Source organism: Capsicum annuum, chromosome 4 (assembly GCF_002878395.1).
Source record: "Capsicum annuum cultivar UCD-10X-F1 chromosome 4, UCD10Xv1.1, whole genome shotgun sequence".
Lineage (NCBI taxonomy): Eukaryota > Viridiplantae > Streptophyta > Magnoliopsida > Solanales > Solanaceae > Capsicum > Capsicum annuum.
Genome location: NC_061114.1, coordinates 67,700,763 through 67,714,888, shown reverse-complemented (window position 1 = coordinate 67,714,888; position 14,126 = coordinate 67,700,763). Strand labels below are relative to the sequence as shown.

Below are 14,126 nucleotides of genomic sequence, written 5' to 3'. Positions count from 1 at the left end.
AAAATTTGTCACTTGGGTTGACTTACTCACCTGTACTATTGCATGGTGTAAATGGTTAAACAATGAACATGGATTTTAAAGGCCTTGTTGTATGTGTTTTGATTTAATAAACAAAAGGGGCCGAGGCATTCCCTCAATTTGATTTTGATAAACTAAAGGAGGTTGAGGAATTTATCCAACTTAATTCAATGAACAAAGGGGGTCGAGGCATTCCCCCAAGTTAATGAAATTGTAATGGCATAGTTACGAGCTTGCAAGCGAAATGGTATGATAATACATATGGTATTCCTTAATGTATAATTCCTTGGTTAATAAATGGGTTATCTGAAACTTATTTTAATCAGACTTATTCGGGGTTATGCAGCTAAGCCGTGAAAGTGTGAGTCTCGAATGACTAATGCTAGAAACTCATGTTTGCCGACGTGAGGGTTAGTCTTAATGATCGTGTGCATGATTCACACTATTGATATATTTGTATCTAGGATTGATATAGGGTTGGGGCATTCCTTAGTCTTCCTTGATACCTCCAGTTCATGCGACAAACACGTATTGGGGCTCTTTCAGCAGGGAGAGCTGAACCCATATAGCCTGTGGGTGCCCGTTTATGATGGTTGAGCTATAGAGTCCAGGATAATCTTTTTCTTGCATATATATATATATACACACATTGTATATTATATATATATATATGTATATATATATATACAATGTGTGTATGTGGATTTTTACTGTGGTTTTTACTTTGCATTACGTTATCCCCTTCCCGAGTTACATACTAGCTCTCAACCTGCTAATTGTATTTAGACGTTGTATCCCTACGTGATGCAGGAACCTTAGACACTTTTACTTTTCCTACACAGTGATAGGGTTTTCGAGTTGTCAACAGTCAGCTTGAAGTGGTGAGACTCCTTCTTCCGAAAGGTTGTTGCTTCTTGGTTTATCTATTATCATAGACTTTTCTTTGAACTTATTTTGGCTATCATCGGGGTTATTTCCCGACATATATTGATTTTGGTTTTGTTAGAGGCTTTGTGGATTACTTTGGATTGCGTATTTTTGTTGTTATTCTTAGACTTCATTGATCTTACATTATTCTATCTTATTATATGTTTGAAATGCATTCGCTGCTAGCTTTATTATGTTCTGCTTGGCTAAGAAAAAGGGGTGGTCTCCGATCCTTGGTGAACTTGAGATATCCATCACGGCCAGGCCCTAGCTCGGGTCGTGACAAAGTTGATATTAGAGTGTAGATTCATGATCAATTGGGTGTCCACAAATTTGTGTCAAGTAGAGTCTCTTTTATGAGTTTGTAGAGGGTCACACTTATAATGGACAGGTTGTCGCGCCCCATTTTCCTCGCGGAAAGTGGGATTCGACATGACCACAATTTTTGAGATTGTTTTGAAGGTAGAGTGTGAAGAGTCACCACCTAACGTATTAAGGTGTGTTAGGGCACCGGTCTAGGCTACTACGAACCTATTTTGTTGTTTTGTCTTAGTTCACCAGAAATTCGGATAAGGGTTCAAACTACCTAGAAAAGAAGGTGTTAGGCACCTTTCGAGGTCCACAAAGGTGGTTCCCGATCAAATTCATACTTTTACGTGGGGATTCTATGTGATCAAATAAGGTCTCTTGTTTTATTATTAATTTAATGTTTAACTAAGTGATAAAACAATTAATGAACAAAATTTTATTTTATTATTTCTAATTATTAATTATCTAAGTGATAAAAACATATACTAAAATAAGCGAGGAGAAAGAAATGACATAAATTTATAATAAAGGGAACTGCTTATGTAATAATCTAACTACCCCTAATAAATAAACATGTAAAGTAAATAAAGGAACAAGAAAAAGTCGTCCAAATCAAACAAAGAAATGTTTATTTGGATCAGAACCCCAACTTGTTTAATCATCATCCGACCCACCGGCCGACCTCTTAGACAAGTGACAATGTCATTAGTCTTACCGTCAATATTCGTTGGGATCATCACTTCCGAATGACTACCCGTCCCACCCCACCTAGGCTGGATGTTAAGTCTAAAGGCGTTCTACTACAAGGATAAAACTACCGTCTTTAGAAATACTTATCGTCCCACCTATCGTCCGAGAGGCATTGGACTTTGCTATTTTGATTTGGTGGTCTAGACGAAATAAAGTTATGTTACCTAGGACTCAAAACACGTAACAAGTAGGACGTCACATAGCACATTATTGTCCCAAGTTAGCCTCTTGGTTAATTAGAGTTAATTAATGTGATTAATATGCAAAGATAAATAATTATTTATTTTGTGTCATTGACCTATAGGCACGATATCTAAGTGTTCAACAACTGATTTAATATGACAAAAATAACTGTGACTCGTGTGTGTAACAAAGTGTTATTAAGTGTTAAAAGAGGATGTCAAAAGTGTGGTAAATGTGTCAAGGAATATAATGCCATGACATGCTAAGATGCCTAACACTTAATGTTTAACCTGCTAGAAATATACAAAGATGTCAAAAAATTTAATATTGTAACATGTTGGAAATTCAATTGACATGCCGAAAACATTATTAAACATGCTGAAAGTGAGAATTAACATGCTGAAATTTGTTTTAAAGTGCAGAAACATGCTGAAATTTGCTTAAACGTGCAGAGACATGCTCTGCTGATAGATGAGACACGAAGGGGAGGGGTGAATGAGAAATTGGAGGTTTGGAGGTAAACTCTTGAATCTAAGGGGTTCAGGTTGAGTAGGTCCAAGATGGAGTATTTGAAATGCAAGTTTAGTGACTCGAGTCAAGAGGACAGTGTGGTGGTGGTGGTGGATTCTCAGGATGCTTGTAAGAAGGATAGTTTTAAGTATCTGGGGTCTGTGATTCAGGGGAATGGCGAGATTGATGAGGATGTCACTAAACGTATTGGCGTAGGTTGGATGAAATGGAGGCTCACCTCAAGAGTGTTGTGTGATAAAAAGGTGTCACTTAAGCTTAAAGACAAATTCTACAGAGTGGCAGTTTGTCCGGCCATGCTGTATGGAGCGGAGTGTTTGCCAATCAAGAACTCTCATATTCAAAGATTAAAGGTGGCAAAAATGAGAATGTTGCGTTGAATGTGTGGACTAACTAGAGAGGACAAAGTTAGGAATGAGATTATTCGGGAGAAGGTGGGAGTGCCTTCGGTAGAGGACAAGATGCGAGAATGAAGGTTAAGATGGTTTGGGCATGTGATGAGGAAGGGCACGAATGCCCCTGTTTGGAGGTGTGAGAGGCTAGTTTTAGATGGCTTCAAGAGGAGTAGAGGTAGGCCTAAGAAATATCAGAGAAAGGTGATTAGGCATGACATGGAATTGCTTCAAATTACTGAGGACATGATTCTAGACAGGAAGATGTGGAGGTCGCGGATTATGGTAGACGACTAGGGTGAGTGTGTAGGTAATCGCTAGGTGACAGGGGAGTTTGGGTGTGGTGGATGTTTTAGGCCTGTGAGGGCTTGTTACTACCACATGGGTATCTATGTTCTTATTTCATATTTTGTATTGTTCGTATTTCTCTTATTTCCCATTTCTCTGACTTAGTGTTTTTATTTTTTTTAATCTCTTATTTCTGTTATGCTATACATCCTGGTTCATGTCTCATTACAACCTTGGTATACTATTTTCTATCTTGAGCCGAGGATCTATCGAAAACAGTCTCTCTACTTCCTCAGAAGTAGTGGTATGAACTACATATATTTTACCCTCCCCAGACCTCACTTTGTGGGAATAAACTAGATCTGTTGTTGTTGTGCAGAGACATGCTAAAATCTGTTTAAAGGTGCAGAATTTTAATGGTCCGGTGATATTTTCATGCTGAAAGTTGTGTTTGGACATACGAGAAGTTATTGTTCATGCTAGTAATTCAATTTAACATGTTGGAATTGTATTCTTAATATGGGAACATACTAAAAACAATGCAGATATGCTGGAAAGTGTTTCATCATGCTGGGAGTATTATTAAACATTCTGGAAATTACATTAAATATGCTAGAAATTATGGTTAATGCACAGAATTTCATGCCAACAAACTGAAAGTAGTTCTAAAATGCTGAAACTTTATTTAATCCTAATGTTTGGCCATATTAACATGCCAAGGTTTATTTTAATGTGCAGAAATCAAATATAACATGTTCTAATAATGTTAACATGCTGAAATTAATTTAAAATTGTCGAAAATTAATCTAAACATGCTGGGAATTAATCTAAGTTGCTGGAAATAAATTTAAAGATGCAGAAACTTGATTTAAACATGCTGAAAAATATTAAATACGTTGTTCAATATGCTAAAAAATGCTCAACTAAGCAAAAAAGTGTTTCACGTAGTAACTTGCATGTTAAGATGCGAAAATGCTCAAATTAATTGTTAATCGCATAGAAAAGTATTACCATGCCTATAGTCAATTTTAATATACTAACATGCTGAAAAAGATGTAGGCGTGCCTAATTCTAACATTCAACATGCAAACAAAAATATTAATATGCAAGAATTTAATAGGTGACATACTAACATGCTTAAATTTGGATTAACATTTAACGACATTCTTGATGTATTAATGTATGGACATGCTAAATATGTTAATGCTTAATGTCAATTTAAGAGCCTCAAAGTAAGATTTCTAAGCGAATTTGGTGAATCGTAAATTAAGCGTCTAAATGATGCGTATGTTATATCCTAAGATTATGTGCCTAAATGATTCACGTAAGCAGCCCACCGAGCAGTCCCCAATAATTATTATTACAATAATAATAACGTTTATACAGAGTTATTACAACATCATGAATCAAAAGTAAATAAATGAACAAAGAAAAAGGTGTAGCCCTCCCCCACGAACTTTCCGACGACTCTTCAAATACCCGAGACTGTCAATTTATACCTGTGAGACAATATGTAATAGCAATACAAGTGGAAATATAACATAACACAGACATAACACAAACATAGCAAGAAAACACCGAATGATTCCCCTAAGCATGTTTACCATCATCATCATATAAGGTATATAAAATAAAATTACGTCGACAGAAAACTAATCGATTGATGATAACAACTAATAATAATAACAAGAAAATCAAACAGCCAGAGATCTGAGAGTGGATTGTCACCGAAAGGTCAAGATTAATGCTCCAAAGATGAGTGCTAAAAATAATAAAGTAAAATTGCCTCTTCATTGTTTAACACTTTTAGTAAAGAGAAAGTGTATGTTGTGTGATGTAACTTGTTCCAAATAATAGGAGGAGGGTTGTTTATATAGTTGTGAAAAAATCAGTCAGCCCAAGAACCAAAGAAAACAAAAACTTGATGTATTCAATCAATGAAGTCCTTTCCATAAATATCTAAATCACCATTATATTCGCCAACTAAATTAATCAGCCCACGCATAAAAAGCAAAAGAGAATATTTTATCAATCAACAATGAAAGGGAAAATATTTTAGAGTCAATTATCAATCATGGAGAGAAGATTGTCTAATTATTTACCATAAATCAGTGAGCAAAAAAAATATGTAGAAAATCTGTCCATATTTAAATAGGCGGAAAATCAGCTGGATAAACGAGCACTTACCATACTTAACAGATTATCACCAAAACAGATTTCACAAAAACCAAGCAATTAGTCCATAGTTAACAGATTGTCATCCAAACAGATAGTCCAAAATTCCACAAAAAGCAAGCAATTAATCTCAACGCAACTTACCAAAAGAAAAAGATTTACTATGTACGGGCTCAGGTTGATGTAATTATGCACAAATTCAAATCCCCAACTGTCAAAAATAATCGCCTACTAGATCAAGGCGAAATTCAAAATCCAAGTTTGTCAAGAAGATCTTAGCATAAAAGCGATTTCGAAAATCAGTTTCAGATTGAACACGGAAACCAAATCACCATATCAGGATCACCCACGGAAAACTTAAAATTCAGCTTAAATTCAACATACTAAAAGTGAAAAGGGAAGCAAGGTCTAGGGGGTTTTGCATGGACACACAAGGACGCAAATAAGCACGTAATTAAAGGCATTGAATTAGAATTCAGACTCAAACATCACAGATTTCACATTAAAACGAACTAAGAACAACTTTCAGTCGAGGGATGCAAACCTGAGATCCATTACAAAATTTACACCTCCTTTTCTTGTCAAATTTGGCCAGAATAGCCGGATCGCTAGAAGAAGTTTGTGGGTAGGCAGAGGCGCGTATGGAGGTGAGATTCCAGTGGCTGGAGGCAGGGATAAATTGCTACAGAGATGGTAGCTTCGCCAGAGGGGTCCCTCGACGGGCAGCGGTGCGTGGACTGTTTCGCCGGCGATTGCTAGCGGATCTGGGGGTGGCTGGAGGCGGCGATGGCATTGGCGTTTTGAGGGGCTTCGCCGGCTGACTTCTCCAGTTGCATGGCTTCGACGGGGAGGCGAGGGAGAGGCGGCAACGGAGGTGGCTGTTTCGCCGGTGGCTCATGGCGGATCTGGGGGTTGTGCATCGGGGGGGGGGGGGGGGGGGGGGGGGGGGGGAAGAGGACGACGGGAGAGAGAAGGAAGGGGAGTGGTGGAGCGGCGGCAGCCGTCCACCGAAGTGGGAAGGTGATAGAGGGGCGGCGGCGCCGCCATTGATGATGAAGAGGTCTGAGAGAGAGAGGGGGTAGATGGTGAGGGAATGAGATTAGGGTTAGGGTTTGGGTTTTTGATGTCTTAATGGGAAAGAAATAGATCCTTTGATCTCAGTCGTCGGACTAGTTTTGATGACGGCTGAGATTTAAAGGTTTGATCAAAATTATAATTTAGAAATGAGTCACTTGGCTATATTTGTAGTGAAAATGACTAAAATTATAATGACTTCAGTAAAAATTGAGGCTAAAAGATAAATAAATTAGGCAAAGATTTAAATTTAGGCTGTTATTTAAAAAATAATAGGGATAATAAATAAATAAAAATAACAATAATAATAATAAATAATAATAATAACAATAATAAATAATATTTATAATAATAATAATAAATAATAATAAAAAATCAGACTATGTATATGCAAAAATGTGAGTATGCACAGTTACGAATAATTTAACAAAATTAGGTAAACGTCGCACTTGAGTTTTAAAATTATAAAAATTATTCTGAAAAAAAAAATTTTGCATTTTCTAAAATTATGAATGTGACACATCAAAAATCTATTTTATGTAAGAAAAATACTAACATTTAAAATGAGTGATTTTTGCTAAAATAACAGTCTAAAAATAATCTCGGGAGGTCAAAATTGGATGTCAACAGAGGCTACGAGGCATTTAGGAATGTTTTCCTTCCTTGTGTTCTATTTTTGGACTGTAAAGTCTAGGATATTGAGATCTCCTCTAATTTTTGTTTGTTCACATTTCAGATCATGCCTCCGTGAAGATCTGATGCTTGTAGAACTTTTTCTGTCCCACCTGAGGACATTGTGGACAGAACTCGTCCTACTTATGGAGTTTAGAGCCAGCCCAGTGTCCCGACTCCTAATTGTACGACCCCTCATGGAGTTTCACTGATCTCTACCAGTCCTCCTCGGGCTGAAAATGTTCATGGCTTATCGTCCAATGAGACATTTCTAATACTGAGTTCCGGAGGTCTATTTATCTGCTGACATAGTTGGTGACTTCTTAGTCTCATTAGAAACTAGAGTGTTTTGGGGTTAACAATCTTGCATATTAAAGCGTTCAATAACTTTTTAATGTAAGGTTCTTGTGAAGGAGACAATAATCTCTTTGAGCGATCGCTTAAAATCTTAACTCCAAGAATATATAACGTTTCATCCATATCTTTCATCTCAAAAGTAGATGATAACCACTCTTTTGTTTCTCTTACATATTCATGTCACTTACAGCTATAAGTATGTCGTCTGCATACAATGATAAAATAACAAACTTATCTTTAGATCTTTTGATGTATACACACTGATCTTCATGAATCATAATGAAATCATACGATATTATCGCATTATGGAAATGTAAGTACCATCGTCTAGAATATTATTTAAGGCCATAAAATTGACCTTCGAAGTTGACTCACTTTATTTTCCTCACTTTTTATTACGAAACTTACAGGTTGTTTCGTACATATTTTTTCTTCAAGTTCTATATTGAGAAATGCAGTTTTCACACCTATTTGATAAAATTCAAGATCCACCATAGCCACTATTGGCAAAATTAATCTTATTGAAGTAGAGTGTACAACAGGTGAAAATGTTTCTTCATAATTAATTCCTTCGTGTTGTGTATACCCCTATTCTGCTAGGCAATCTTCAAATCTTTCGATACTACCATCTACCTTACGCTTAATTTTGAGAATTCACTTATTTCAAATAGATTTTTGACTGACAAGTAGATTAACTAATTCCCACACTTAGTTAGATTTCATTAACTCCATCTCCCCCTCCATTAATTTTAACCATCTTTCTTTAGTGGGGCATGAAAGAGCCTCATTTATATGTCTTACCTCCTCATCATATAAAGTAACTATAAATGCTTCCCTTTGATCTCAAATCGACAATGGAGAATTTGTGGACGACTTGTTCCTCGAGGTTGAGATTGAAAAATTAATTTATCAATTGTTAAGTTACTCCCACTCGGACAAGCAATATCACTAGGATTTGTGGAAGCAAGAACTGATCCATTATCATCAGCATAACTCCACTCAAATCCAATTGTATGTTTGTATCAGAAGCGATCTGATTAGTAGTTTCATAAAGAGATAAGTCTTAATTTATCTCCCGCTTCTTAGGAAAATCATTCTTTATGAATGTAACATCACGTGACTCAACTTCAGATATAATGCAATTATCTTGTTTACCTATGAACATATAATTCTTAGGATGTTCAAAGTATCTTATAAAGATACACTTCTTTTCCCTTGGACCTAATTTTTCATATTGAAAAGAAGGGTTATAAATAAAAGAAACACAACCCCAAGGCTATAAAATGCTCAAATAGGATTTTTGTTTAGTCCATAACTCATATGGCATAGTTATAACTGATTTTGAAAGGACACGATTAAGTACAAATGCAGCAGTGAGCAACATATCATCCCAATAGGTGATAGACAATTTTACTTGTGCTATTATTGACTTAACTATTTCTAACAACATTTTATTTCGTCATTCCTCAACATCATTTTATTGTGAAATGTAAGTAGTAGTTAATTTTCTTTGAATTCCTTTTCATCACACAATTATTTGAACTCATCATACAAATACTCTCTACCTGGAACGGTTCTTAGAGCTTTAATTTTTCTATCCAATTGATTCTCAATTAAGTTCATAAACTTAATGAAGCAAATCAAAGCTTAAGATTTCTGAGAAATCAAATATGCATAGCCAAAACGAGTAAAATCATCAACAAAAGATAAAGTAAATAGCACCATGTCTCGCCCTTATATTCACTGGACCACAAATATCGAAATGAATTAATTACAATGGAGTATCTGCTCTTGTGCATTTCCCAAATGGTTTTCTTGCAATTTTTTCAACTAGGCAAGATTCAGAAGTAGAAAATTCTACTTTATCTATTGTTTCAGGCATACCTTCTTTACCTAAGCGATTCCTTCCCTGTTGACCAATATAGCCAAGCCTAGCATGTCATAAATGTACATTATTCTCACAACTAAAAGTTGACGTAAATAAGAAAAAACTAATATTATTAATGGGACTTTGAAAAACATCCAATACAAAAAATCAATCATAAAATTAATCAGTATTATATTTTGTCTTGTTCAAATACAAATCCACACTTCCATAAAAGAAAAATTAAATTCTAACTTAATCAATATTCTAACAAAGACTAGATTTTGACATATTGTTAGGGTAAATAATACATCATGTAGATATAAAGTTTGACCACAACGCATTTTCAGTTTGCAGGTACTAATCCCTTTGACCTCCTCTTTGGAGTTATTTCCTACGTACACACATTTGAATCTTTGAAATTCATTAAAAATCTACGAAAGCATCTCTATCCGTCGCTATATGCTTAGTGGTTGTTGAGTTTAAAATTCACATAGGAAGTGATTCAGTTAAAACATAGAAAACCATTTACAATACTATGTAAAGTATCAGTAAGATCGTGTATCTTTTTAGGCTCAAGGTACTCATGAGAAAAGTGTTCCTTGTTGTCAAAGTTGTAGAACTTGAGTTTAGTCATGTTCACCTTTTTTGGAGCAGAAATATTTTTCTCTCCTTGTTGATTATTCTTAGGCTTCTTTGAGACATTTTTTTTCTCCTTCTTTGAGAAAATTTACCACTCTTGCATTTGTTACTATATCCATGTTTAGGATCTGAACTAGTCATATACGCATTTGAGCGGCATTGTCTACTCCAAGGCATTGTTCCTCGAGTTTCAAATGACGCTTAGCATCTTCCATAGTTTTGATGTTAATATTGTGGCTTAAGCGCATTATATTTTTGCAGCTTTGGGCTAGGAAGCGAATCACAGCTTGGAGTTGTTGCTCTTCGGTCAACACATGACTAATATCTTTCTGTTCATTTACCATGTTTGACATATGATAAATATGCTTTCGCATAGTATGTTCAGGGCGTTTCTTATAAGTATCAAACTTAATAGTAATAGCCCTTAACGTAGCAATTGAAGTATGACCAAACTTTTCTTTTAATGCGGACCACATGTCCTTAGCATCATCATACTTTTGAAATTCTCTCATAATATCATTATCCATACTGCTTAGCAATATTATACGAGAAAGAGAATTAATTTTTCAAGATTGATATACCTTAAGATCTTTCACATGTTGAGGGCTATCACCATTTTCAGGAAGTATAATCGACACGTTAAGATCTTCTAGAGACTCTTGCTCTTTTAGGACATATTGAATTTTCATACTTCATATTTCATAGTCATCAACGTTAAATTTATCACCTTTATTAAGCTCGACAATAATGTTCTTTGCAGCAGTTGACATACTGGTTTAAACAATTATAAAGTATAGTAAGACAACTATGTACATTATTTTAGCCTAAATTTATATATATAATAATTCTTAAAATAATCAACTATGTCAATATTTATTTCACATCAGATTTAGATTCAAAAGTTCACTAAGTTTCCAATCATCATCTGAATTCTAATATGTTATAAATCTAAAACAATTAATCATTAAGTACCACTTATCTTAAATCACATAAATTCAAGGTTAAACAAGCATAAATTCTATAACATCTATAGAAACACTCAACTAAGAATATAATTGCATAAAATAATAAATTTAAATTCATGCAAGTCATGTCACATATAAACAATCATTGTACAAAACAAATACACATTATCATGTTAATATTTTAACGTGAACAGGAAAAGATAGAATAAGATCTATATGCAAGTCCAAGATAAGTAATTTCTCTTGGGCAGCCAGTGAGAATGATACACGGTCTTCTAGAGCTTCAAGTCAATATACTTTTTTTATAAATTCTTGTACTAATGACTCGTAAGATCTCGACATTTTGAGATCCAACTTACTTCAAGATTTATCGAGTAATTTCTTTTGAAAATTATTATACAATGCAGATCGTGAAGCCATATATTTCTTCTTTATACTTAATTGTTCCCCAAACCACACAACTTCTTGAATTAACTTATTAGTTCTCATTAAGTTTTTCACAATATTGTAAGATCGTCATCTTAAACATTGGATTCTGGTGAGAGATTAACCAAACTGTCGATCAAAATTTTCACTTTATTCTTCCGTTGCTTTGTAGAAACATGTCTGGGTATCCATACCATCATCATTATTTTCTGTAACACATACAAAAAATTATTAAACCTTCATGAATACATACACATGTATATATTCACTTTAATATTTTAGGTCTATATTGGTGGAAGTTTATTCAAGACATATAACAAATATAGATTACAATAAGAAAAACTTTACTACCCAACAATGGTAGACAATCAGAAACCAAAAAGTTGCTCACTATGGTTATTATAAAGAAAATTACTCATCTCTACTTTTAAGGATCACATGGCAAAAGAATTAACACCTGTAGACTCAAACTTTGAGAAAAGTAGTGAGAGAAAAAATTAAAAGCCCCGCAGACCTTAAAACCACACAAACCTTTAATCAAAAATCAAAAAAATAAATTTATCTTTCAAGAATTAACTCCCAGCAAGCTGCAATTAATATGGGTCCACAATATCTATTTTATATATATAAAGAAAAATTTAATGGTTTGTGGCCAAAAAATGACAAAAACTTTTAGTTAAATAAATAGTAAATCTTTTTGATATAGTGTTACCCAAAAGAAAAATAACTATTAGGAAACATGTGGCTTTTACGCTAAAAAAACTGAACAAAAATGTAGCAAATAAATGACAAACCGTGATAGTATTTCCAACGATGAAGATAGAATATGACTAGGAAATTAAAATAAATCCTATGATCTGATATCAATGTTGAATCTTATCAAATACATAGTTTGCAGGATCATTGAGTTTATTTCACTAGTCTAATAGTGCAATCACATGTATATAATACGAACTACATCAAAAGATCACAGTCTATAATCATACCTTATTACAGAATTATTCCAACACTTTTTGGAGTAGAAATCTTCAAAGAATTTTCCACAGAAACTTGAGAGAAAACTTTTTACGTTTATTTTCTAGAGTGGGGAAAAGGTGTCGACCGTCGTTTCTTTTCAGAAGAAAACCTTTTATAAACCCAAAGGGACACAACTTTTAAAATAGCTATGACTTTTTATATTTTTCTCTTAAATTTAAATATCTAACTAATTATATATTATTTCTTTATTAATATGGATCCGAGTTGACCCACAGGTTGCCCCTATTCAATTTCTTTTAGGTGCCACCACAATATAATATTCATAGACTCAATTTTACATCCGAATTTCTTTTCTCAATAAAAATACATATCTAGTATATTTCTACCAAGTAAAATCTGAAAAGGGTAAGTGTACACAGTCCATAGCACTACCTCAAAAGTGAGATATAGAGGTTATTTTCGATAGTCCCCTGGCTCAAGATAAAACAACCTAGAAAAGTAATAGTAAAATGGCAAAATACAATAGAAATTACTACACTTATCATAGACAAGATTCAGCAAGTGATACAACAAATCATACAATATTCTGAAATAATACTTGTACTATAGCTACTAACACGGATAATAAAGTCCTCCTATCTACTAGCACTGATGCAGTAGTTCTTACTATCATTCTACCTAATTCACCTCCTCCTCACCTTCATATCTATGGTCATGCCCTCGGTAAGATGAAGTTTCTTCATGTTATGCCTAATAACCCCCTCCAATTTCTTTGATCTACCTCTATCTCGCCTGAATTCATCTCTAGACAATCGTCACACCTCCGCACTAGGGCATCCATGCCCCTCCTTATTATATGATCGAACCATCTCAATCTTGATTTCGTCATATTGGCTTCCACTGTAGCCACTCCCACCTTATAGATTGAGTTCGTCATCTTGGTTTCCATCGTAGCCACTCTCACCTTATCTTGAATAACCTCATTCATAATCCTATCTTTCCTAGTACACCTACACATCCACCGTAGTATTCTATCTCTACCACCTTCTTCTTTTGGACGTGAGACTTCTTGACAAGCCAATATTTTATTCCATACAACAAAGTCGGTTTAACCACCATTTTGTAGAACTTACCTTTAAGTTTAGGAGGTACCTTTTTGTCACACAAGATTCTAGAAGTGAGCCACTATTTCATCAACCCTACCCCAATCTAATAAGTGATATCCTCGTCAATCTCTCCATTTTCCTAAAACATAGATCTCAGATACTTAAAACTATCTTTCTTTTGAATGAAATGAGTATTAAGTTTTACAACCACATTGAATTCACATGACACCTCGTAGAACTTACACAACAAATATTCCATCTTGGACCTACTCAACCTAAATCTTATAGACTCTAGTGTTTGCATCTAAACCTCCAACTTAGCATTAATTCCACCATGGGTTTCATTAATCAAGACTATCATCTGCAAAAAGCAAAACATAAGGTACCTCAACTTGAATTTGCCACGTCAAAACATCCATCGCTAAGGAAAATAGAAATGGTCTAAGAATCAATCCTTGGTGTAACCCCTTCA

General features: G+C 34.5%; 1 long non-coding RNA gene across 1 annotated transcript; it reads right to left on the bottom strand.

The window, feature by feature from the left end:
- Window positions 1–4,737: 4,737 nt before the first annotated feature.
- On the bottom strand, window positions 4,738–6,880 carry LOC107867961. The gene is made up of 2 exons (XR_001673466.2): window positions 6,115–6,880; window positions 4,738–4,894 (listed from the first exon to the last, which is right to left on the bottom strand). It is a non-coding gene; the product is annotated as an uncharacterized LOC107867961 (long non-coding RNA).
- Between the last annotated feature and the right edge of the window lie 7,246 nt (window positions 6,881–14,126).